Raw genomic sequence first — 26,008 nt, forward strand, 5'->3', positions numbered from 1 at the left:
CCTTCACTTTACAAAGCAGGAGACCCAGGTGGCTATTTTCAGGGAGCCTTCACAGCAGAGATAAGCCCCGACCACTGGTCATGTGTACTCCCAACCCAGGCATCATTCACATACAACAATCCCTGAACGTACTGGCTTTTTCAACAGGCACTAGACGGCCCATCCTGTGCCATAAGATTACCCTCGGGCTGGTAACTTGCCCGCTATGCATCAAGGACAGGGCTAAGCCGTTCAAGTGCTGCCAGTTCTACAGGGCTCTTCCATAATGTTCTCCCTGTGCCCAGCAGGACAGGCACATTCATGAGGAAAGAATCAGAGTGGCTGAGCTAATTACAGCACAGAGAACTACTGTGACTGCACCACATCCACGTTCCCTCTAATTTTTTTTCCATGCATGCGCGGAATAAATTTTATGTGCACTGAGGCATGTGCAGATGAGCCACCATGGAGAGACATGCTGCCAGCTGAAGGAGCTTTGCTAATCAGCTGGGCTGCACTTGAATCTCTCCTGGGTGGCCATCCAAGCGCTCAGCTGAAAGGGAACACTGCACACCATCCAGAGAGGTGCAACCATTGTGAAGACAGTAACCCACCTAGGAGCTGCAGCGTGGCTGCTCATAACCAAACTAGGCTAGCCTGAGTGACTCGGAACCCTATGCCAATTACCCAAATTAACTCTGCCATAAGCAGCAACTTGCCCCTCTGTCAAACAACAAGAGCAAGCGAAGATGATCTGGAGCTTCTGTTCCAACTGGCTCTAGCCCAGTGTTTCTCAACCAATTTTTAAATAAAGTACCCCTTTAAAAATTATAAGTACCCCCAGACTTCCCTCACATACCCCTACATGTACCATGGTTGAGAAACATAGTCCTAAGGTAAGATGATGCCTTGAAACAAGCACCATTCAACCTTTCCAGATTATTACTGTACCCTTTTCAGGAGTCAGATTTGTTTTGCATGCCACCAAGTTACACCTCACTTAAAATCTTCTTACTTAAACAGTCATGTAAAAACACGACAGAAGACTACTACTGAAAACTTGCCGATTTGCTACCATCTTATTATCAAACAAATTAACTGGAACAGAAATATTGTACCCACGTTTCAGCGTAAGGCATAGAAACACGCCACTGTTTGGATGAATTTTTAGATTGTACTGACTTTACTAGTGTTTTGTACGGAGTTTGTTGTAAAACTAGGCAAATGTTTAGATGAGCTGGTGTAGCCCCGGAAGATCTTGGTGCACCCGCAAGGGTACACGTACCCCTGGTTGAGAAACTCTGCTCTAGCTCCTAGACTGCCATGGATCCCACAAACAGAAGCTGTGTTGGAGGTTTGGAGACAGCCTTAGTCATTGATCATCTTTTGCAAATATGATTTTTAATGAAAATACTCTACAGAAGGAAATGCAGACCCTGGAGGCAATTCTCAAAACATAGTTGACCAAACTCTTTTTAAAAAGGCATAATTTTCCAAAGCTATTGAAGTTAATGTTGCTGCTTGAAACCTAAAGGTAGCCACATTAGTCTGTATTCTAACAAGACAAACCAGCAGCCATGCAGCACTTTAAAAACTAACAAAATTATTTATTCAGCGATGAGCTTCCATGGGACAGACCCACTTCATCACTTGATACCTGGCAAAGTGATAAAAAGCACAGCTCTGCAGACACAAGACCAAGCCTCTTCATCAACATGTAAGATACAAGCACACCCAGCACTCTTCTGTTTAGTCTCTAAATAGAGAAGTGGGACACTTTTGTGCCACTGAGGCCTTTTTTCAGTGTTAAAAAGTGACACTGTCCTTTTATTAAAACAAAACAAACCAGCAGTCATGTAGCACTTTAAAGACTAACAAAATAATTTATTAGGGGATGTGCTTTTGTGGGGCAGACCCACTTCTCCAGATCTGGAAATAGTGCTGAAAAAGAACCAGCATGAGGGATATATAACAGTGAGATAGAAAACAAACAAGCAAACAAAAAAATGAAACAAAAACTGGCAAATCAGCTAGGAGGAGGGGGGGCGAAGGGTGGATGTCTTATTAACACAAGACAGTAAACTGACAAGCATTGGCGGTTTGGCTGTGATGCAACATTTAACTTCAGTCTAAATAAAAGTAATTTATGCCACAATCTGATGACTGGATGCATGTGGGCAGAGGTCTGCCCACGCAGGCCAGATTGCAGGGTCAAGGCTTTGCATTGTAACTGGGCTGTGTGACCTCAATCCGAAAGTAGTTTTCTATGTAGAATTTTTGCTTAGTGGACTCCTGAGTTTTATATGAAACGTGTTTGTCACAACCAAAATTTCTTGGTGAAACATTAATATATCTTTGTGGCTATACTGTGAAGTTCCACACACCACAGGTGAATAAATCAAGCTTCTGTCTGGAAATACAGTCAATATCAGCATCCTATTTATCGAACTTTTTGGAAACCATAATTGTAACCAACATGATTTTGGTCACCATCAGTGATCAACCCCAGCACCTGAGATAAAAACAATCACCTCTCTACAAAGCCTGAGCAGAAGCCTGAAATCCCCTGACTAGTAGTTGTAGTAAACTAGAGTCCTCTGTGGATAAGCTGCGCAAAGGGAAAGAAATAACACACGCTACAGTGAATTCCACAATACCAGCTCGTTTATTCTCTGACCAGCGTGCCAAAATGGAGGGAGGTGGGGAAGGTGAGAACTCCTTTTAAAAAAATAAACCAGCCATATCAGACACTAACCAAAGGGGAGCTCTGGACAGGAGGATGCAGAGCCGGAGGCAGACTACTCATTCAGAAAGTGTTAAAATCCCAGGTCCCCCATGCAGGAGGTGTTGAGGCAAGACCGCAGCATGGCTCTGGTAATTTTAGCTCTTCTGAGTTAATCAACTAGATAAATTCTGCCCCATTTATTGTGTTAACATATTTGTGTGTGTTTCAGCTGTGAGATGTCACCAAGGCAACTCCATGCCATAAGCTAATACCCGCAGAGAGCGGTCATCAAAAAGCAGACATATGACACATCAGCCCCCTCACTGACATCCACACAGCATACCCCCACCTGATGCCAAACCCAGACCTTTTGGACAGGCAATTTGCTCCCTGTTCTCTGGAGAGCCAGGACAGATCCCAGGTTAGAACTTTCCCAAGTACGGCAGTTTGCAGGTGATGCTCTGTTTCATACGCTATGGAGACAAAGTGGAGCTGCAGAGATCAGAGCAGGAATTGCATCCTAACTTCCTTTCACACAGGTCCGATTCAAAGGCATTTTCATTGCCATGGTTTCGGCCGTGGTCTGGGCAGCTCCACTGCACTCCAGACCTAAAATTTTCTCCCAGCATAAGGATGCTACGGCCCTGGGCCCTCCCAGGCTTTCCCAAGGAAGTTAAAACCAAACCAGACCTACTTTGCTCCTCATCCCAGACATCTGAAATGCCCAATTCCAAGGTAGCACATTCCTACTTTTGGAGCTTTCCTATACTAAGAGGGGCTTATCTGCAGAGAGTCCACAGGGCTGGTCTAACAACTGCTGGGAAGCATTTCCCAGCTCTCTCTCCCACTAGTGGGAAGTAAACCGGAGCAGAATTACTGCAGCTAGTTGGGAAGTAAATGGGAGCAGGACTACTGCAGCTAGATGACAAAACAGCAGTCTCTGCTTAGGAGCCATGATCAGAGTTCAAAGAAGGAGAAGCACAATTCCTTTGCTAAGAGCAGAGAAAGCACATGGCCCTCCCTCTGCTGAGCAACTGGGCAAACTCCCACACTACACGGAGGATCGACCAAGTCAGGGCTCATCTTCCAGAGTTCCATTTTGCGCACTTGGTAGAGAAGCATGAAATCAAACTATCGGAGGTCGACAGCTGACCCCGTACTCCTCAAGATCACGAGGAGTAAGGGAGATCAACAGGAATGTTTCTCCCATTGACTTCCCTCTGCAAAGACAGCCAGGTAAATTGAGTGCAGATAAGTCTATTCCAGCTTCACAACTGCTGATGAAGTGAGTCTGTGCTCACGAAAGCTCATGCTCAAAACTTTTCTGTTAGTCTGTAAGGTGCCACAGGACCCTTCGTTGCTGTTACAGATCCAGACTAACACGGCTACCCCTCCGATAGTTAGAATTGCGTTATCTACAATCGACTTTCCTGCCTAGTGTAGACCAAGCCTGAGCTGCCTCCAAGTCTCTCCTCCAGCTCATCAGGCAAGGGGATCTGGACTGACTGGGCAGCTCCTGAGGCTTCCAGCCTTGCAGGAAGTGGGTGGCAGACCAGCATCCTAAACAATTAGTCCCCCCTACCCACCAGGAATCGCATAACAAGCTCCTTTGAAGGGGTGTCCCTCGCTTTCACTTCCAGACAAATAAATAACTGCATAAAACATTACAATATTGCATGAAATGCCTCTTTTGAAATGTCTTTAAATCTTCTAAAGTGCAGGAAATTGCATCAGGCATTTCAACATCTGGGGATGAAAAAACCCCAGAGCTCCTATTTTTGCTCATAGGTTCCCCGCCCTGATGAAGTCTAAAGGCTGCTGTTTACATACACTGCACACCCATACCTTGCCTGTATGGATCCTACTGCCTAAGGACACCCCTTTCCTTTGTGCACCTTCCTCCTCCTGTTTGTCTAAATGAGCAGACACCACAGTGAGATCAGTGCTATAGAAACCAAAAGGGGTCCCTGGGCCCCTCTCTGGTTGTATCTTATCATCTTATCCTGTAACTCTCACTTGTCACACTGTACCAGAGAGGTAGCTGTCCTAGTCTGTATCTGCAAAAACAACGAGAAATCCTGTGGCGCCTTATAGACCAACAGGTTTTTGGAGCATAAGCTTTTGACGGCAAAGACTCACTTTGTCGAATGCACATACAGTAAACCCTCAAAATGTTTGATTTTGAGTTGTGCCTAACTCGTATTAATGTGACTTAAGTGGAACTCAAAATCCTGCTTCCCCTGGCCCTGGCTCAACCCTGCCCCACCTCCCACCTCTCGCCCAACCCCATGCAGCCCCAGTTCAGCCCCCAAGCCCCACTCACCACGGGTGCAAGGCTACGGCTCACCCCCTACAGGGGGCTGGCTCCTCCTGGCTGCACCAAGCCCCGGGGAAGTGGCAGCCACAGGCGCTCCCAGTTTCGGTTCAACCGCCCTCCACCCCCCCTGCAGCCCTAACCCACCCCAGGCTTAATCCCTCCACTCCCCTCCCACGGCTCCAACTCACCCTCAGATTTAACCCTCCCTTCAACTGCTTTCCCTCCCCTCCTCCCAACACCAGGACTTAATGTTCAAAAGAAACTCCAGGTGCTCCTGCTGCTGCTTCTTCAGCTGCAGAAGGTGGGTTCCGCTAGGGAAAAAAGCTGCCCCTGACATACACGAAATTCAGGTTATGCGAGGGCATGTGGGAACGTAACCTTCGCATAAACCGAGGTTCTACTGTACTCCAGATCTGAACAAGTGGCTCTGCCCCAGGAAAGCTCCTCACCTCACAAGTTATTTGTTTTTTGTCTTTAAAGTTCTACATGACTGCTGGTTTGTTTTGTCAAACTGTAGCAACACCAAATAAACATTAGCCCCAGAACTGACTCTTCCTGCTAACATCATGGCACAATTACATGCCCAAATTAGCAGGGGATGACGACAAACAACATACCATAAAAAAGTTGGGGGGTAGGAACATTTTCACCTTTCCTGAATTCTTTCAGGAGCAAAATTCTCCAGCCCAGGTTGAGTGCAACTCACTGCCTGGGAAACAGCCCAGGAAGGAATCCGAAACGGTCACTTGGCAACTTTCGTATTCTTCTGCTTTCCTTGGGTTGAAATCTTTCACAGAGTCTCTGGAAATGCATTGACCTGGAGACGGAAACAAAATTATGAAGACAGTGCACACCGCAAAAAGTGACACATTTTAAAGTGAAGCTGGTCTCCTTTATCTGTAAATATTTCTAAGGCTACAATGAGTGGTTTGGTTTTTTTTTTTTTTTGTTTTTTTGCCAGTACCTTGACAGCCCCAGCTATAGGGTAGTTTGGGGGGATGCGGAGGGCGGAGCTCGCTGAGTACTGGCTCCTCTTTTTTAAAATAAAGAAAAACAAACAAACAAATAAATAGGGTTGCCATCTGTCCCATTTTGGCCAGGACAGCCCTGTATTACGGGCGCCAGGAAGGCATCCTGATTTATTTTAACAAAAAGGCTAATTGCCCTGGAATAGGGATCCCTGCTGAACTGCCCTGTTCCCCCACAGGGCAGCCACTGCCTGAGTGGGTGACCATCCACCCCGTTTTGGCCGGGATAGTTGTATTTCAGGGACAAGGAAGGTGTCAATCTCCCCCCCAGCCCACCAAGGGTGTCCTGTATTTGGACAAGGGAAATACGGTCACCCTGGAAAAAAAAAGCACTGGCTACACCCAAACAAGGTTTTGCTGGGACAGCAATGTTGGCGAGGGGTGTGAGTTTTTGCACAAGTCCTAGTATGTATGTAGTTATACTGACATAAAATAAATTTTAAACAGGGCAGCTGACTGAGGACAGGCAACTGGTATTGATTACACCAGCAAAAGCCCTTTTTTGCCACTACAAGCTGTCTCTACACAACATGCATTTGCTGATATAGATACACTGGAGGCTGGGGCGCCATACACGGGGGCTAGTAGATGTTGAAGTTCCTCCCTGAATTTTGACCCGGGGCTCTCGTCACACAGCCTGACTCTAATTGTGATGAAATCAGAAGGTGGGAACATCGCAGACTTTGCTACAGGGAGTTGGTTCATAAGCAGGATGATTAAGATAACAAACTGCTCCTCTTTAAAGCCAACTGAGGATCATTAGATCAGGGTGGGCAATCTATGGCCCATGGGCCGCATCTAGCCCACGGGGCTCAGAGTTTCCCCACACACACACAGTAGGGAGTTGCCCCAAGGCTGGAGCACAAGGTTTGACTCCCAGCGGCAGGGAGGAGAGGAGCCCCAGGCCAGAGAAGCTGGGGTCGGATCTGGTCTGCAGGCACTACCAGGCATAGGGAGGAATCGGCTCTGTGCACTGCTGATCCCCCTACTCCCAGCTAGGGGAAGGCACCATAGAAAACTGCTCACCTGGTGGTTTTTCCCCTGCTGCTCCCATTGGCTGGAGTCATGGCCCGTGGGAGCAGGCAGGCAGTGCTGAAAGGAGCAGGGGCGCGCAGAGCCACCTATGCAGCTCCCCAGAGGCACATGTAGGTGCTCCCCATCGCCCTCACACACAATCCCTTCTGCCCAGACTCCCCCACACCCCTCTGGTACCCAACCTCCACCCAGATCCCCCACTCCATCTGCCTCCCGCACTCTACCTCCCTCTCGAACCTCACACCCAGCCCCCTCCTGCAGCCTGCCTCCTGCTCAGACCCCACACACGTATCCCCAACCTCTCCTGCACCCTCCTGCATTTTTGACCTCACCCCACAGCCTGGGGGGCATGAAATGCACTAGCTTCAGACCCCAGGTAGAGTCCAGCTGGCCTGGGGGGAAGCCCTGACCCTCAGTTCTCCCTCCCCCAATCCTGAGGCAGGCACATAAGGTGAGAGGGGTGTCTCAGTCGGGGGAGTACATCACTGAGGGTTGTTTTTCCCCACTTCACACTTTTGTGGGGCCCCCAACTGCTTTTCCATGGGTCAGTGGCCTTCGACCCAAAAAAGGTTCCCCACCCCTGCATTAGATAATCCCAAAAGCATGGTTAAGTACGCCGGGCTAGCAGGGACTTTTATGCAGGATACACTGAACGTTCTTTAGACAAAAAAGGCAAAACTACCTGATTAAAAAAACACAACAAGAAAGGATAAGCTCTAGGAGTAGAAAGAGAAGGCAGGCAGAAGCCCAGCAACTGAGTGGAATGGGGCTACCCAGTTCACTGTACCCAACATGGCATGTATGATTGCCAACCCCACAGGCAGGGGGCATTGCGTGTGCATTCGGTGTCAGGTCCATCTGGCCCCCAGAGACCATGTACAGGCTTTGGAGACCAGGGTGGCTCAAACGGAAGAATGAAAGGAGGCAGAGAGATGCTTAGATGAGATTTTCCAGAAAGCAGAAGGACAGTCCCAGCCCTGGTCTAAAAGCCTCTACGCTGTTGAGGAGGACAAAAGTCTCAGGGAAGGGGACCATCCAAACGAAGCAGAGGGAAACGATCCTTCCAGATGTTATCATGGTATCCTCTTGCACTGAGGACACCTCTTCAGGAGAGAGTTATTAGGAGGAGACAAGTGTTGCTAGTGGTGAATTCAATGAATTTTCACAGCAATACTCAGTACAATTACCCAAGAAAGAAAGCATCATTAGCAACAGGGGAAAGGAGTCTGCTGGGCTGCTGGGCTTTGTTGCTTTTCCTGAGTAACTGAGGAATTTCAGAGGCGGGGAAGGGTTAACAGAACTTGAGTTTAATCAGAAGAGCCAGGGAGGCAAGGACAAAGCTTTCACTCCCAACCATTCAACCCACTGCACCAGAACAATGAGAATCATCCCAAGCCAACTGAGGGAGGAGGGGACATGCTCGGTGCCTATGGAAGTCCAGTACCATCCCTATGGCCTAGGAAGGTGGCTGAATTGCAGCCCTCTTTAGGAATTTTATTTTGGCTTGAGAACAAAGGTACAGACTGTTGACAGCTGACTCCACAGCAGTACAGAATAGCATGTTTACATTGAACTACGAACAGGCTGGCAGCATCCCCATGCCCTATGATGTGGGAAAGCCAGGTTTGGGACTGGACTCTGGCTACTGGATCGCAGTGGCAAGTTAGATGCGACACCCAGGGACTTTAAGATGAAGATAATGGTTTTACACACACACGCACGCACCATGACAATGGCTTTGGTCCTCACAGGTATCTGTGCACCTTCTCTGCAGTACGAGAAAGGGTGTTACCTAGGACTTGTACACAGCAGCACTTACTTTGGTATACCTTAAGGTGCTCAGGGATGTGGACCCCCCGCCCCCCAACACACACACCCTGAGCGACATTAAGTAACATCAACCCGGTATGGACAGCATTTGGCTGGTGGCAGACGCTCTCCCACCAACACAGCTAGCACCACTCAGAGAGGTGCAGTAACTATGCCAAGAGGACAGCTCTCGGCCAGCAGCACAAAGCACCTGCACTAGCAGTGCCTCCACAGCACAGCTGCAGTGGCACAGCCGCACTCCTGTAGCAACTGTAGTGGCAACTAGCCCTCAGGCTCTCAGAAAAATCAGACAGAGGAGGAACTCTCGGTTCCCTCTGGGTTAAGCAGGCGCCTCCGCATGACAGCTCACAGCAGTAATATTTCACCACTCCAGTTACAGATGGATGCCAAAGAACTATTAATGTTGACTAAAGGCTTGTCTACATGAGGCTACTTCTATGGTAGTTACAGCGGGCAATGCTCCCCGTGGACACCTCACTGTAAATTACCTGAATGGTTTTCTTATTCAGGAACAAGAGTACCTATGTGGGGTTTTGTACCAGTACAGCTACAGCAGCATAATTCTACTCAAATAATTGTTCTCGTGAATTTCCCTGTGTACACAAGCCCATGTTTTACATCATCACAGAATACAAGAACTGGACAGGACCTCAAGAGGTCATCAAGTCCAGTTCTATTCCCTCACAGAAGGGCCAAGCACCATCTAGACCATTCCTGTTAGATTATTTATCTATCCTGCTCTTAAATACCTCTAGTGATGGCGATTCTACAACAGGGATTCCCAACCTACGGGTCGGGACCCAAACATGGGTCACCATTAGATTTGTTAAGGTCGCCAGCTGGGCAGTTCCCTGCTTCATGTGGCCATTAAAGAAGCCACATGCAGTTTCTCAATACTGCTGCTTCAGGCAGATATCAATAGAGAAACAGCTCTCTCTATCACTAGAGGTAGCAAAGCAACAGACATGCAGCATTTTAAAGACTAACAAAATGATTTATTTGGTGATGAGCTTTCGTGGGACAGACCCATTTCATCAGATCAATCTCATTTCCCGTCTGTACTGGAAATGAGATTGATCTGATGAAGTGGGTCTGTCCCACAAAAGCTCATCACCAAATAAATCATTCTGTTAGTCTTTAAAGTCACATTTCTGCTGCTTTGTTTTGCTGGAGTACAAACTAACACAGCTACCTCTGTGCTACTACTAGAGATAGCAACTACCTTATGCTTAGTTGCTGAAAGCGTGAGTTAATTGGTTTTAAGGACTGTTACCTGCTGGGAGCAGGAGGGAGGGGGTGGAGGGAGGCTGCTGAAGAGGCTGCTGGAGGATGGGGAGTGTCTAAGGCTGCAGGGCACTTTGCGGCTGCAGGGTGGCGGTGGTGGCGGCTTGGAACTATTTTGTTTTCGGCCTCTGGAACATTTAAAAAATTGCTGTGTGGACCCCAGTGAAAAAAAGTTGGACGCCCCCCCACCTTATGCATTATAAAGACTGCTTCTGTGTTATTGATATTCCTAGTGATCCCAGGCAAGCCACTTAATAGCCTCAGAGTAATTTTCACCTACCTGCCCCTTCTATGTAGCTGATTTTTCAGTTTTTGTATGTGACTCCTCCCAGCCCCTCCAGCCTCAGACTGTGTGGTTTAAGCTGGGGGCACAGGGGAGCAGTTTGAGGACAAGTCTTTCCCCCACCACAACTCAGGTTAAGTATAATAATAAAATAAGAAACTATAAGAAACAAACAGTGTTATTACTTTAACAACGTATTTTCCCTCTTTATGGAGTAACTATAAACATGCCGGGGCACAGTTTTATATTCTTGCCTCATGCGCAAAATTAGCTAGTTATGGCACTGTTTCCCTCCCCTGTTTTTGAATTGTCTTCAGTCACCAAGTCGTCCTGAATTATCAAAATGGGTCCCCGTCTGGAAAAGGTTGGGAACCGCTGCTCTACAATACTCCTAAGTGCTGGGTCTCAAAACAAACATACAGAAAGGCAAAACAGGCGTGGGTAACGTGCCTCTCAATCTACTAACAGATATTAGATAATATTTATGCCTCAGGACCAAACGACAGACACAGCTTTCACCCTGGGGCCAAAAGTCCAAATACGTCAAGATGCTTGATCATAACCTTTAATAGGCGGAGGAGCTACTTGCTATTGGTCTTAGCAGCAAAGGCCAAGAAGCAATTACTACCATGTCTTCCCCACACTACAAGGATTTTTATCACGTCAGTTGTTAGCATTTAGCTAAGCGCACAGCTTAATTTTTTTTTTTTTTTGTTAATTCCTAATGAGGACGAAGCTAAAAAGGTTAATTGACTTGCTCAAGTTCCTGGCTCCCAATCCTGTTCCTAATGCACACCTTTTCTCACACAGAAAACTGAACCCCAGGTCACCACTCCAGAATCCGTTCCCCACTTTGTCGTGCAACATATTTGCAGGTCCTGGGTACAGGAATGCAGGACTCTAATTTCTTCCTTGTGAGCTCTGATTTGCAGATAGCTTAGACACTCTTCCTATCAGAATGCAGGAGTTCTGGGGCTTAACATGACCAAAGGACAAGAGTACCATGTCCAAGCAGTATTAGGGGCCACATTCTCAGCCACACTGAAGCTCATTTAAACTGCTTGAACTTTCACTTTGTTCTGTAGTATATTACTCTGTTTTAAAAAAAAAAAAAAAAGAAAAAGAAAAAAAAAGAAAAGAAAATGCTTGTAAATGCTCTTTTACTCCCATTTCTTGCTCACCGGTAAGTCTGCCTATCGACACATCACCAGCCTCCAGCCTTACCGTGACTCGGCACGTGGTGAAACGTCTATTCACCCATTCAGCACCTCACATCTGGACAACTGAAAAAAAAGTATTTTAACTACAGTCTCCTTAAAAAACTCCCACTTTCATATATACTTGGTGGGCAGGAATGATTCAAAATGCTGTGCCAGGCTGACTCACACCTCACCCCATCCTATCTCCCATCAGACACCTGAGCTTGGGGAAGTTAAGTAACGGCTGGGAAAGACTGCCAAGAGTCCAGTACATAAGAGCCATAGCAAGCAGCTCCAGGTGTTGACTGATGCACACTGATAGGGTCATTCGTGCCCAATGGCTATTTTGTGAAATACCCTGGACACACACTCATGGCAATTGGCCACTTGCACCAACTCCCTCCCACCTCTCTCTCACATCATCTTCCCTTCCGCCTCACTCCATGCTCTCCCTTTTCCCCCTGCAGAGCCCTCTGACCAGTTGCTGCTGCTACTTTCCTTTTATCCCAATGTCCTCTCAATTAAACCCCACCCTGAAAAATCAAAGAAACCCACAAGCATTTCATGGAACCAGCATGACATTCCTAAACCTTCCAATGGTTCACACAACTTTCATGTTGTGTCCTTTCCTCCCAACCCCAATTCTCTCCAGTCTACACTGTAAGCTCCTTTGCGGCAAGGACTCTCACTGTACAGTGCACACCACAACCGGGTCCAGCTTTGTGTGAGGGTCCTTATGTGCTAACATAATACAAGTGAATAATTTAAAGATCTGTAATTTTCCTGAAGGAAAGCAGCACAGCAGGGTCCCTACAAGTATCTGTCCTCACTTCCTGTGTTCCCTGTGAACTAACAGCTTGGGCAGCCGCCCAGCAGAGAGTCAGGCGCTGCCCAGCTGATTTGCACAGCCCCCTGGCACCCAAAGCCAGCAGCATATGTTTCTACTGGTGGTGCACATCACCACAGCTCAGTGTATTAAACAAAATTTATTCCACCCATGGATGAAAAATAAATTAGAGGGAACCCTGCCCATTTTCAATCCAAAGTTTCCTTCCTGGGCTTCCATCGAGTTTTTTTCCATCCTGTTTTTTTCTAAACCTCCCATCCACTCTCTCCCCCCCACCCCTACTGTCTGACCATCTCTCCCAGCCTTCACTCAGTCATATACGATTCCACAGCAGGGAGTCCCTCCACGTCCATCTAAGGGCAGGTATACACTAGACCTTAAGGGTGATCCTAGACAGGATATTCCAGATCTGGCAACTGCATAGCTGGAATCGACATATCTGTGATCGACTTGTCTGGTTGTTCTCACTGAGGGAGGTCAACAGGAGAAACAGTCCCATCAACGTCCCTCACTCCTCGCGATAATAAGGAGTACAGGGCTTGACTGTCAATCCCCGACAGTCACACATCCCCACTAGGTATGCAAACTGAACGCTGGTTAGTGTAGATGTTCCCTTAATTTCTCACCCTGAGCCACCAATGCATCCCCTCTCTTATCTTTCCTGAGGGAAAGAGGGGCACAGAAACCCTCTAACACCATGGTGATCTGCAAACACTTTCCTCTGATGCATCCAGCAGTCACCTGGTTTGGTATGACTTATACTCCTACACCATGGCAAAGAGTCAGCTTTACAACCAAAGTGATAGCGAGGTAATAACAGCTACAGAGTGACTAAGGATGGGTGGCGTTTTATACAGATAAAAATAAGAAGAAAGGTCTGGGGGGGGAGGTCAAAGAAGAGGAGGAGAAAGAAGAAATTAGAGAAGGTTACCTAATCTAATCATGAGATCATGGAAAGTTATTTCCAGTTGGAGCGAAATTTTTTCAAAATGTGGGCATGCTTGGCCTGAAGCCACATTTACCACTTTGGACAATGATCTAATCTGATCTGCAAGCTATGGTCAAGCCTCATCTGTACTTTCCTGGAAGATCTTTAAGGAAAAGACAGGGTCTAGGGATATAAGGTTACAGCAGTGGGTATTCCTCCCCTTGCATTATGGTTGCAGCTCTGTCTCAGCATGCTGTTCAGGGGCATTGTTCTGATGGAGATGCTATTTTTAAAGATAAGATATAAATTATGCCTCGATATCAAAACCCAAGAGCTCCTGTCAGTGTTCATTTTAAGCTGTGCACCTGGGCAGCCACTCAGGAGGGATTCAAATGCCACCCAGCTGATTAGCAGAATGCACAGAGCCAGCAGCATGTCCTTCTACAGATGGTGCACATCCCTCAGTGCACATAAAATTTATTCCACACGTGGGCAGAAACAATTGGAGGGACTGTTGCGCCAACCCATTTAGCAAGCATTCCCATTTAGCAAGCATTATGGATGTTGAGGTCAGATTTTTACAGGGACAATCCTCAATATGCACATAAAAACACTGTTGGCGTGGAATGGTGGTGTTCCTAGAGAAGACATAAACACACACATCTCTATAAAAGCTGGGAATCACTTCAGGAGCCATCTGGGAAAACAGTACTAAAACATTAGGCACTATTATTGCTCCGTGACCAACAGTATACTAAGCAATTTACAGACGGGATTACTGCATTCAAGATCTTACAATTTTACATCAATAAGATGCAGGGAATGCAGTTAGGGCATGGAAGGGAGTCAGTCTAAATGATGAAATTTAGCATACTATTTATTAGTGCTCCATTATTAATTATTATTATTATTGATTTTGGTTAATTGTTATCTGTTCCACCCAATGTTTTCTGAAGAGAACAGATAACTCTGAAATATAAACCAGAGCACCGGAGAAATCTTTTCATCTTAGATCACAGCACACAAAGTTTTAGTAACTTTCCTATCTCTTTTGCTCTCATTTTACTGGATTATTTAGCAACCGTCACAAGGGATGAATTTCACACGCAGTGTAACTCAACACCACTATCCCTAAGAGGAGTTTAACTGGTAGCTCTAAGCCAGGTGCTGACCTTGGTTATTTTAGCCCTTTTATTCTCCCCCAAAAAAGAAACCACAATAAACATCTCAAGTGCAAATGGCCTGATCTTGCCTGGAGATCTCAATTTCAATCCTATGTGGTGCCATTTGAAGCTCCATGAAACAAACATCTTAGATAAAAAATGGTTTGCGGTGGAGCATGGCTGTAAAATTGATTTCAAAGCTTCTATCGCTGGCTCACCATGAATTCATTAACCCTTAGAATACCAGCATGTGCCATCCTGCCAGCCAAAGCAGTGAGCAGTAACACTTAAGAGAAAGACGAATGGCTACACTGGGTCCATCAGTCCTGTATCCTGTCTTCCAACAGCAGCTGATGCCAGCCGCATTAGAGGAATAAACAGAACATCCAATTATTACCCTTCCTATCATCCAGTCCCAGAATCCAGCTACCTAGCACATACCTGTTGTGTATTATGTACTGCCCTCATCACTGTCCCAAGTTTCTCACAGTCAAACATCTCCGTCTTCACAGCACTCTTCTGAGGTAGGGAAGTCCTATTATCCTCATTGCAAAGGTATGGAAATGAGGCTCAGAGACCTGGGGTCAGATTTTCTAAAGCTTTTCAGTATTTCAGGAGTCCAACTCCTGCTGAAGTCATCCCTGCTGACAAAGTTATGCCAGTACTACATTTTTAAGTCACTTAGGTGCTTTTAAAAATTTCACACCAAGTGCCTACCTCCACAAGGAAGTTTGCAGCAGAGCTGGGAAATAAACACGTACCTCTCTAGCCCTATGTGGATGCTCAGTCTAACCCAAGGGTGAGCAAACTTTGTCAGGCCCACTTTTCGTCCCTGCAATTAGCAGGGCCCCTCCGATCTGTCTAATGGAACCTAAACCAATAAAATTTCAGTAATGTTCATGTTAACAAAAAAAAAAAAACAAACCCTTTGGGCACATGTAAGAAAATAAGTCTGTGGAATATAAAATCTTTATTAATCAGTATATGAATGTGACTACACAGACATAAAAACAGTCACATCCTTCAACGTTTTTAATTAAGTGGATGAAGCCTGAGCCCCAGCAGCCGATTGTGCTGTTCCCATCTTACAAAATTTCATGCCCTGCACTTTGCCCACCCCTCCTCCAACCAATGAGCTATCCTCTCTCTCTGCAGCCTGGATGCTTATAAAGCTCTTGGGGAATGTGTGTAAACCTCTCAGCTTCCATGTGAATGGACTCCCATGTGACAAACACAGTTTGAATGAACCCAGGTAGAAAAAAAATATCTAAAATTAGGTGGTTTTATAGGGACAGAAAGCCACTTTCCAGTCTCTCATTTTAGATAAAGAAGCAACAAACTCAATTTAAAAAAAATCCTTTTCACATCACCATATAAAGCATTCCATGAGTTTCCAGTATAACTTGGATCACCTTCCCGTCTACTGTTTGCTTGACAGAAACATGAGGCAACAAGTTATTAAGTGAGTGAAGTGTTAAGCTCTTTGGAGCAGGAACTATGGACAAGATTGTCAATGGCCATTAGTGGGTTTGCATGCCCCCCTCCAGGGTCCAACTCAGCCCTATTTAATGGGTCCTGAATTCCAGAGATTAGGTGGCACTCAGTGTTTTCTGAGTATCAGTCCATTTCAGGTATGTCAGGTTGGACTCTCAAAGATCAAGGCATGCAAAAAAATCACTAGCCCTCGACAACCTTGACCCACTTCTTAACTGTTTTCACGGCACTCAGTTCAAAAGACCCAGACCTTGATCAAAATCTTGGAGAACTATTACAATAGGAATAGCAAAGATCAACAAGACAATCATACAATGTTTCCTCGCTTGGCCAGTTCTCTCTCTCTCTCGCGTGCACATGCGTGTGAGAGAGAGAGAGAGAGAGAATCAATCTGTACAGGCTACCTGTGGAGGCAAGCAATTTCTAGGGCACGGAATTTGAGCAGAATCTGTTTTACCATAATCCCTGAAGCACTGTGCTCAGCCATTACCCAGCCCTTTGAAGGCAGAGGAAATCAATAGTAGGAACATACACAAAGGGCATGATCTTTGGGGAAAGGACAATGTCTTTAATCTAACACACTTTGGAAATAACACGTAATAATCTCAAATTCGGGCCATCCTCTGCTGTGTACCTCCGTTTGGATACAACCTCCTTGGGGCAAAGGCCAATTGTAAAGCCCCAACCCCACTCTAGGTGCTCCGTGAATTAATAATCATCATCATAATTATCCAAAGGGTAAATTCAATGCCTTTCTGAAGTGGAGTAACACTCTATTAAATACTAATTATTGGTGTATTGTTAATGACGATATGAAACTGCAGCAAGCTCAGCAGGGCAGCAAAAAAGACAAGACGGGAAGTGAACCTTAATTTATTTGGCTTCAGTTCACCAATTCTTTTGTGTCTGCTTAGAGCAATAAACCCACATGCTGAAAGAGTGGCAAAATGACATTGATTGCCTTCCTCTGTAGCTGAACTCCATCTTCGTTCTGCTAAGCAGTAAAACAGAAGAGCTGATAAGTCCTTAAGGTCTTTAGGAAGAAAATGGCAAAACAGGCTGACAAGCAGACACACTTAACAGAGGAGAAAATGTTGGGCCACTTGACACTGCTGCTGGTTAACTTACTTTCCCATTCATCTCTCTCTTTTACCCTCCCTCCCAAAGACATATTGTGCCTTCCTAGCTTTGACAGTAGATACCCATCTGCAAATTGCTTCACATCAAATCCTCACATCTACTGCTTAAAATGACCATGTCACTTTCCTCCCTAGCAGGGATCTGACTGTGATGCCCTGGAGAGCTTTTACACTGGGTTCCGATTAAGTCATATTACCCTCAGCCCATTCCTATAAACAAACAGAATGCACCCAGGTTTCACTATAGCCCCTCTGTAACCTCACCATCTTTGTTTTAGTTCAACAAAACAACAGACATGGTCCTCCTCTAGGTCATTGTTTCTTAAACTTTGTTCCGTGAACAACTCACAGGTGCATGATGAGCATTTGGAAAAAACAATTCAAAGTTTTACAATAAATAACCATTTTACGATAACAGTAATGGAAAACACTGAAACAATTTTATTTGTACATCTCAAGAGAGCAGTAGCCGTTCAGCAAGACAGCAAGGCTGAGTAACATTGTGCTAGCCTCCCCTCTCCTCTAACCTTCTTCTGTCTAAACGGCGGCGCATGCGCTATGTCAATCAGCTGCTTGATGTCGGCCAAATTTTCACAGGTGTTCTGTATAAAAAAATATTATTGCTTGGTGTTCCTTGCTCTCAAAGTTTAAGAAACACTGCTCTCCAATATGTCTACACAGGCACATACCCAGCTGCAGTGTGGTCATGCTCTATGAGAGGGGTGCAAGAGGGCTAGGTGGGCTGGACTCAATGGCCTCTCAAGGTCCCTTCCAGTCCCAGTATTCTAGGATTCTATGTTACTCTGGCCAAGGTACAACAGACCAGCCGATACTCCTGAGGGTTCGGAGGGTGATATCTCCCGGTGACATACATGAGAGCCACTCTCCCTTGCTTGCCCCTCCACTGCCCCAGGTGATCTGTCAGAACGCAAGTCCTCTCCTCATTTCATCCGCCGCAACCTCTTCCCCACTTTTTCCCATGGTCCCCCAACAACACCCTCCTCCACCCCTACTCTGCTACACAAACAAAATGGACCCTACAAGCCCACGATATGCCACAACATTGCTCCTCTCACATTCACAGTTAGACCTTCTTTGTCCCCACCCACAACCTTGAAGCCTATGATTCCCCTACATCCTGCATGTGTTAATTATTCAGTGTATTCTGTAGGGAAGCAAGGGCACAGGGTGGGGGGTAAGGCTGGAGAATTATGAGAGACATTGGGGCAACCCAGGCATGGGCATGAGCAGGCTCTGCAAGGAGACACAGCAGAGAAATACAGCAGTGTGGATGTCCAGGAGGGCACGGGAGGCACCAGGGTGTGTAGGAGAACAAATGGAAGATAATACATATCACCATTAACAGCCACCTAACCATCAATACAAACAGATGCTTGATTTAAAAAGCTGGCAATTCCCTCCCACAAAATCTTTGTTAACTTGCAGATGAGGTGCTTGGCCTGCATGTCCTACCTACATAAATCCTAAAAAGCAAAGACGATAAAAGGCTCAGTTAGTGCACACTCATACCTTACCTTCCCATTTCAACCCCAACTACCCCGCTAACTTTACTCACCCATCTCTTATCACCACCCTCCTGAAAATGGCTGTAATGAACCTTAACGCTGACCATACACAAAATGCACCTACCCACCGCACATGGAGATTCCAATTCTCTACCTCCTACATAAAGACAACTGCCAACTAAAGACATCCGTAGCCCACTTTGTGTAATAGAAAAATAACTCACAGCCATGACCCACAATCTGCCCACAAGCCTCACACGCCTCCATTGAAAACCCCTTACAGAGCCACATATGGTGCAACTTGTAACAGCTACTCTACATTAGCTAGGGGAACATGTGAACAGAAAACCGATAAACATGAGTGGTTAGAGCAGAGAAATGCAGGCTGTGGATGATAGACGGAAGGTAGTGGAGATCAAAGAGAGAAACCAAGAACTGAGTATAGACATGGGAGCTGAAAGACTTAGCCAGTACCTATGACAGGTAAGAGATGAGAACACACAATTTAATGGTCCCTTCTGGCCCTCAAAGCCCTGAATCAATTTATGAATGTGTCTGTGCATTTTGTGTGTGTATTCAATGTACATACACACATACACGCACGCACGCCCACAAAAGCTTATGCTCCAAATTATCTGTTAGTCTATTAAGGTGCCCCAGACTTCTTGTTTTTGAAGATACAGCTAACATGGCTACCTTTCTGATACACACAGGTTTATAAGTGCACAAACAGAAAACCAGAACTCAGCTTAATAAAGGTATGCATGTGTGAATAGGAGGCACTTCAAAGAACTTTTAACATTACATGCAGTATGTTTGTGTGTATAAAATAAAATTGATGAAAATGTGCAAAGAACCTGTGTGGGAGAATGTTTAAAGTGGGAAAGCCGTTGCACAGGGGCAGTTCCATGCTCTCGACCTCAGAAACCTGGTTCCAGGGGCACGAAAACTTGTCACGGCTGAGACTTCCTATGCTGCAGTGGATGGCCATGCCGTCTTTGGTGTCTTGTCATGCCCTTCGCTCTCCATAGAGTGCTGCAGAACCGCCTTCCTGGTCATTGGATCTTGCTGTTGATCTCATCCACCCAGTCCACCAGGGCTGACTTTGCATGCTGGGATAGGCAATTCCCTATCTCATCGCAGGTTTCAGACCTGCCAGCTATCCTCACCTAGTTTAGCCCGCCTGCTGAAGCAGTTTATTGGGGTGTGGCCGCTGCATGCTACAGCTTCTTGGAACCACAGGTGAGAGCTGGGTGCCAGATGTGAACCAAAGGTGCACAAACTGCCCCGAAGAGACACAACAAGTCCCCACACCAGAGGTACTACCCCTCCCTGGACACCCCATACACTGCTGGAGCGCTTCCACACACGCAGCCTGAGGTCAATACTACACATTCGGTAGCAGGACAAAGTTACAAACCTGGAAGTCCTGGGCAGAACAGAAACCACGAGCACCAAAGCCATGATTCTGAAAGCCCAGCTTCGCTGGACAGGGCATGTCATACGAATGGAGGAGTCAAGAATCCCTAAGCAACTCCTCTATGGTGAACTCTTCCAGGGCAAAATGAATCAAGGTTGGCCTCGCAATAGGTATAAAGACTGCGTGAAGGCCAATATTGCTCATGCTGGTTTAAAACCAGATAAGTTAGAGCAGCATGCAAAAGACCGAACAGGCTGGCATGCTCTCATACGACACGTGTATGACAACATTGAAGAGCAGCGACGAATATGCCTCGTTGATGCTCGTGAGAGGAAGAAAGCAACAGCAGCAGCCACATCAACAGAGCCAGGACAATTCCCTTGCCCCCACCGGAAATGCCCATGCCGTTCAAAGCTTGGACTCCTCAGCCACATGCGAGTCTACAACCAATGAGCCCATGCAAGCTCAGACGTCATCGTTGGACATGACGGACTACCTACATAAAACAAAATTAGAAGGACAAAACTGCTTGTTGGTAAAACAATTGTAATAAAAATCAAACCCACTCAGTAAGGAGACTGTTTTCCTACAGGGATGGCTGCAGAAATATTCTTTGTTACAAACCAACAATTTCAACTGCTACCCAACTCAGCAAAACACATCAATGAAACACAGCCCAGAGTTAGGGCAATCATGAAGTGTGGTGTCATAAAACAGCAGCAGGGAGGGCGAGTACAGCATTTGTGGTCTGAGTGCTAGACTTATCTGCTCTTCAAGGGACAAACCACAGTTAAAAATTAACTCCATTTAGCACACAAGCAATGGCTGGTATGTGTAGCTGTAAAATAAGGCTGCAGCAGAATCAAGGGAGCACGTGAGGAATTCCAGCTCTGTTATGTTCTTATCCATCACTTCCACCCCTCCTTCCACTTGACCTAGCACCACTTGCATTTCAGTTATGCTCTCCCACTCCTGGGAGGGGGAGGGACAGATGTCTGAGAACACTCCCATTTTCATCCTCCTTCATTTACCCTTCCCATAGTCCTCAGTTCATACAAACCCTCCCTGCAGCTAACAGAGCTGTGCAGTAGGGGTATCCAAACCTTGGGCTCACATTCAAGACAGGTGGTGGAATCTCCATCCCTAGAGGTTTTTACGTCCTGGCTTGACATAGTCATGGCTGCGATGATTTAGTTGGGGTTGATCCTGCTTTAGGCAGGGGGCTGGACTAGATGGCCTCCTGAGGTTCCATCCAGCCCTAGGATTTCGTGATACCCACCCACCCACCCTAGTGTGGGCACACATACAACTAGTTTAAAACTCTTTATTCATCAGTTGCGCTTGCACCAATATAAACAATAGGAAGCCAGCGGAAATGTGTCCATAACCGGTGGGGTGGGGTTTTGCACCAATTTAACTCAATTGGCTTGAAAAAAGGTCCTAAGCAATTATATTACAAGGTGTCAGATAGATGCCACTTAGATATGCAATGCTGCCTAACCTCCAGGGCTACAGCCCAATCTTCCCAGCAACCCCAGTCCTTTATCAACACAGGACCCAAGATTTAGGTCCACCTCCTTTGTTATCTGTTTAGTAAACACTAGGCTTTGTCTCACTTGAAAACTCCTGCCTATTTACAACTTGTTTTAGCCATTTTCTACTCCACATGAAGTCCTGTGGCTTGAAAGAAGTGGCTTTTGTATCAGATTCAGCCGTCTTTTCTCAGAAGTCACAAAGTGATCAATTTACAAGATGCAAATTATTCCTGGGTAGGAGGGAAATTTATTAAACGGCAGAAAAGAACGTTCAGTTTGTTTTATGCCTCATAGGTAGATTTGCATGCTTATTCTTCGCCTGCAGGGTAACTCCCATTCAAAAGGGCAACTGCTCAGCTGTTGGAAACAAATGAAAAACCTCCTGCCCCGCCCATCACAGCCCACCAGCCCCTTCCAATTTTTAGCAGTCCGGCTTTGCACATTTCAACTCAGCCATTCACTGGAGGAAAGCAGTTCCTTTTAAAAATCATCATTATACTTAACGGTAGTTAAGCAGATCTTGTACTACAGCTAGTAAATAGCTTTGGTGATTGTGCAAATATGTTAGGAAACCATTGCTAGATTGCAGCACAGAGGAAAGCTGAGGAGATAAAAATATCACTTTGAGAGACTATGGAGACAAAAGGAGGATTCTTGGTCCTCCTGATCGAAATAATGCCAAAACAGAGCACAAATTTTCATTGCAGAATCTAAATGTGCCCTGTGAACATGACTTAGCCCTCATAACAGGTCTGTGAGCCATTACTAGATGTATTATTTCACTCTTCTTCACACCAGGAAATTAAAAAACTAAGCTTATAACTAACCTGGCCCCACATCCAGTAGATCTACTTGGAGAGTTGGAAAGAGAAGGGGAAAGTCCCATCTCCCAGTCCCTGGTTCCAATCCCTTATTCCCACCCTGTATTTATTATGCATCTGAACACTGCACTCTCGGGGGAGATAGGAAGAAAGGAACGAATAGAAAGAATCCCTGCTGTGGTCAGGGCTGAGCCTCTCAAAGAGCAAGTCTCTGATTGAGGCCACATAATAACTGGCTCATAACTGGCTGTTTTGACCAGTACATCTCAAATATGCCTGCTCATACCTGGGTATCATGGACCCAAAGAGGAAGGAAAATCTGAGGCTTAAGGTACTGAATGGATTGCCCAGGGAGATACTGTTTGCATGATATTGTGCTCATATACTATATTTAACCAGTAGATCAAAAAGCACTTTGCAAAGGTCTATGTACTATTATCTCCATTTTACAGACGGGAAAACTGAGGCAGACAGCAGAAAGGCAATGTGAACTGACCCAGGATTCAGAGTCAGGAGCACCACATTCTACCCACTGAGCCACACTGCCTCCCATCTGGGTTTAATCACAGCTCATCCTGACTCACTAGTCACATAACCTTTCAGTACTTCAGCAACCCTGTCTGTAAGAGATGGGTAATTATTCTCTATGTCCCCTGGACTGTGGTGAGGACACTGCAATGCAGAGTCCAAAGAAAAGCCAATACACAACAGATCTGCAGGGCTGGGGGGGGGGCGGGGTGGACCACATTCATTCTTCTCCTTTCCCCTTCCTCCTAAAACTAAGCCAGGATGACAAGCAAGTGGCAGTACTTATCAGCGCTCACACATGGCAACAGGCACATTCACCAAACCAAGTGACATCCACAAAGGTAACATTATCAAACCCTTTTCCTCTCCTCAATTAGCAAAGTGTCACATGCCAACGGCTCAAGGGCCAGCAGCAGAGACTGACATTTTTTCAGAAAGTTTCCATCAGGTGCCCCTGTCATTTTGCTGTTCAACACCTGCAGGTGCAGGACTTGCTTCGTCTTAACACTGATGCCATGTGCAGGCACTTGGTTCTGCAATCCTCAATTAAAAAGAAAAGAAAAAAAACTCCCCTTCAGGAACTGTGCACTAGCTCCTCACTCAGAGACCCAATTCACTCACCCGCCACAACTCTAATAGACACACTGCAGCAAAAAAAGGTTGGGAGGCTGGGGAGCCAGGTCTTTCAATCATAGAAATTCAACACTGACCTTCACTGCCCAGGGTGTTAATAGCAACAATGCAGCTTTTTGTAAAACCAAAGTGAAACACTTTTTTTCATAATCATATTTCATTTGCTATGACAGTTTCAGTTGGACCTCCCAGGCCCAGCACCCTTGGGACCTGCCAGTCCCAACCAAGGGGATTTGCTCGATAGGGGGAGGTCCCCTGCCACTGGCCCCCAAACCCACCTCTGCTCCAGTTCCAGCCCCAGCCAGCCCCGGCCTGGATGTTGCCCACTGCAAACCCCTGCCGCCAGCCCTGGGTCGGCCCCTGCTGCTGCTGGCAGAGGGCTCTGGCCCCAGATGCAGCACCTCCACCCAGTGCTCTGGATTGGCCATGGCCATGGCTTTGCAGCTCCAGCCCCAGCTACAACTCCAGCGATGTAGCCAAGGATTCCTGCCCTGGCCGTGGCGCCGCTGACACCACGAGAGCTTCAGCCCAGGTTTCTCTGCTCTAGGAACACCTGCACTCCTTTCAGACCACGGCTGTTGCTGGACCAGAGAACCCTTGTTTTAGAGGCACAACCTGTGTTACTAATTTTATTCATTAACCTGTTGGGCAGCTGTGTGCTCTCCTTCTCACAGTCCTACAGGGCAAGTGGAACGCTAAAGGTTCAGTACACCTGCCTTTCGATCCAGGTAGGGGACTTCGCATTTAAATCAGCAGGACGACGAACTTGGACTTTTTGTTTGGATCACTGGGGTTTTATTATTATGAATGCGTACTTGCGTCTAGAGATCCCAACAACGAATCGGGGCCTTCCTGGGGTAGGTACTGTACACGCACTAACGAGAGCTTACAATACTAGCATGACATATCATCAACTCTCCTGTGGGAACCCTGGGACAAGTGAAGTGATCGGAACAAGAAAGCAGGGTAGTCTGATGGACCACAAAGACTCCCAGCCCAGGCATGGCACAGAGACCCTGGGGAGAGAGCCAATCAGGGCACTTGGAGGCAGGACTCTAAGAGTCTCCAAAAAAGAAGCTTACATATGCAGAGCACTGAGACAAACCTCCGAGCTGCACCTGACACAGCAGGGATGCCCCCTCCTTCAAATGCTCCCTGACACTGGGCATGCACATGGTTAAACGCTGTATTTAAAACAATGAAGTATCCAACAGAAGTAGCCGCCCAAAACAGCACATGCATGCCTACGAGGTGGATGTCTATCTCAGAGGAATTTGCCAGTATGACCCACGTCCAGTTTGGGTTCCCCGTCTTCCCCCAATTCACAGAGAACCCCCACCTGGTTCTAGCAGGGCTTAAACAGGCCTGCTGATAAGTCAACATGACCACACTTATTTCCATGACTCTTCAGAATAGCACGGCCAGGAAAAGTAATTATAGAAAGTGATTTCTCCGAGCCCCAGGCGATGCCATTGCAATCGCAGTTAGCCAGCTCAGAGTAGAGGCAGTGATTGGAAATCCCCCAGCTAAATTAATTTAATTGCACAGATGGCAGTATCTGTCACTGGGGGCTGGGGATGCAGAGGGAGGAAACGCCCGAGCTAGATTCTAGAAAATGGAGCCATCTGCTCGCCGACTAGACAGTTCACAGTCTCTCTGATGCCCTTCTCATTGCTATGACCTCCCCAGCGACAAACACACTAAGCAATCCAGCAACAGGGGAGCAAAATAAATCTCTCAGCTGATGAGATACCCCTGAGACATTCAGAGTTTTGCTATCCAGGAACCCACCCAACGTTCCTGTAGCTGAGCAGGCATTTATAAGCAGAGCATAGGTAACAAGCAACTACATACAATAAATCCAAGGACTGTATGGAGCATGCTAAAATAAGAGCATCCAGTTGTGTCTTCCACAACACATGTGCCAGCCCAATTCAAGTTAACAGGTAGATATGGAGCGGGGCTGGGCTAAAAGAAAGCCCTATACAAACAAAGACATTTAATGACGACCAAAAATCCACTTTTTTTAAAGCAGGAAACAGCATCTAGGTTGGTGAAATCTGTGGTACAGGACGGCTGAAATACTGAGCACAAATCGGCATCTGCAGCACAGCCACCTCTCATAATGACCTGCCGCAGTGCGTGGAGTCTCAAGAAACTGACCCATATTTTCCCCATAAAAGCACAGCAAGGACAGGGGCATTTTCTGGCAGCAAACTCAAGCTACAACTTCTATTCTGCTATTGAGGAAATCATGACACCTCTGTTCACCTCTCTCTTACTTACAGACTCAA

At 46.4% G+C, this 26,008-nt stretch overlaps 1 long non-coding RNA gene across 12 annotated transcripts in view; it reads right to left on the reverse strand.

The window, feature by feature from the left end:
• The window catches only part of LOC142009119 (uncharacterized), a 267,936-nt gene that overhangs the window by 138,766 nt on the left and 103,162 nt on the right, over positions 1–26,008 (reverse strand). For 11 of the 12 annotated variants that reach the window (XR_012644339.1, XR_012644342.1, XR_012644341.1 and 8 more), the window contains one exon: positions 5,639–5,838. This is a non-coding gene — a long non-coding RNA (uncharacterized LOC142009119). The remainder of the gene's footprint in view (positions 1–5,638; positions 5,839–26,008) is intronic. The other variant, XR_012644350.1, reaches the window with a different exon arrangement.

This window comes from Carettochelys insculpta, chromosome 2, assembly GCF_033958435.1.
Source record: "Carettochelys insculpta isolate YL-2023 chromosome 2, ASM3395843v1, whole genome shotgun sequence".
In the NCBI taxonomy this organism is placed as follows: domain Eukaryota; kingdom Metazoa; phylum Chordata; order Testudines; family Carettochelyidae; genus Carettochelys; species Carettochelys insculpta.